At 41.8% G+C, this 316-nt stretch overlaps 1 protein-coding gene across 1 annotated transcript in view; it reads right to left on the minus strand.

The window, feature by feature from the left end:
- LOC119585016 (dual oxidase-like) overlaps positions 1-316 on the minus strand; it is a gene marked incomplete in the record, with an annotated part of 144657 nt that overhangs the window by 52495 nt on the left and 91846 nt on the right.

Genomic DNA, 316 nt, shown 5'->3' on the forward strand with positions numbered 1-316 from the left:
AGTTCTAATAACACCCCCTCCCCCACCCACACCCGGCTCCCCCTCCCCCCTACCTTCATACCCACCCTTCCCCCAGGGCAGATTACCCATTGCTGAGGCTAATTAGCCGAGCTAATTACATTTGATCTAGTTGTTCAGGGAGACAGTAATTACTGCGCTACAGACAGCCGACTCCAAAGTTTAAATATTACTGTTTGCGTTTATTGTTGTCTTTTTTAGAACAAGTAAAAAAAAAAAAACTGTTTTACACCAAGAAAAAAAACTTTTATAGCTACAGTTACACTTTCATCTAAAAACTCGCCAGACGAGTTTTTAG

The sequence above is a fragment of the Penaeus monodon genome, chromosome 19, assembly GCF_015228065.2.
Source record: "Penaeus monodon isolate SGIC_2016 chromosome 19, NSTDA_Pmon_1, whole genome shotgun sequence".
Lineage (NCBI taxonomy): Eukaryota > Metazoa > Arthropoda > Malacostraca > Decapoda > Penaeidae > Penaeus > Penaeus monodon.